The sequence below is a fragment of the Eimeria mitis genome, genomic scaffold (assembly GCF_000499745.2).
Source record: "Eimeria mitis Houghton genomic scaffold, Emh_scaff1075, whole genome shotgun sequence".
Taxonomy (NCBI): domain Eukaryota; phylum Apicomplexa; class Conoidasida; order Eucoccidiorida; family Eimeriidae; genus Eimeria; species Eimeria mitis.
The window spans coordinates 504-748 of NW_013567447.1; positions in this window are offsets into that span (position 1 = coordinate 504).

A 245-nucleotide genomic window follows, 5' to 3' on the forward strand; every position below is an offset into this window, starting at 1 on the left:
TTGTTGTTGTTGTTGATGCTGTTGCTGTTGTTGCTGCTGCGGTGGCTGTTGGTTCTGCTGCTGTTGCTGCTGCTGGTGTTGCTGCTGCTTCTGCTGCTGCTGCTGTTTCTCCGCTATCTATGGTTGCTGCATCTCACTCTGTTGCTGCTGTTGCTGCTGCTGCTGCTGCTGTTGCTGCTGCTGCTGCTGCAGGTGCTGCCCGCCAACAGCTCAGCTGCTGCTTCTCCTCGCGTAGATAATTCATT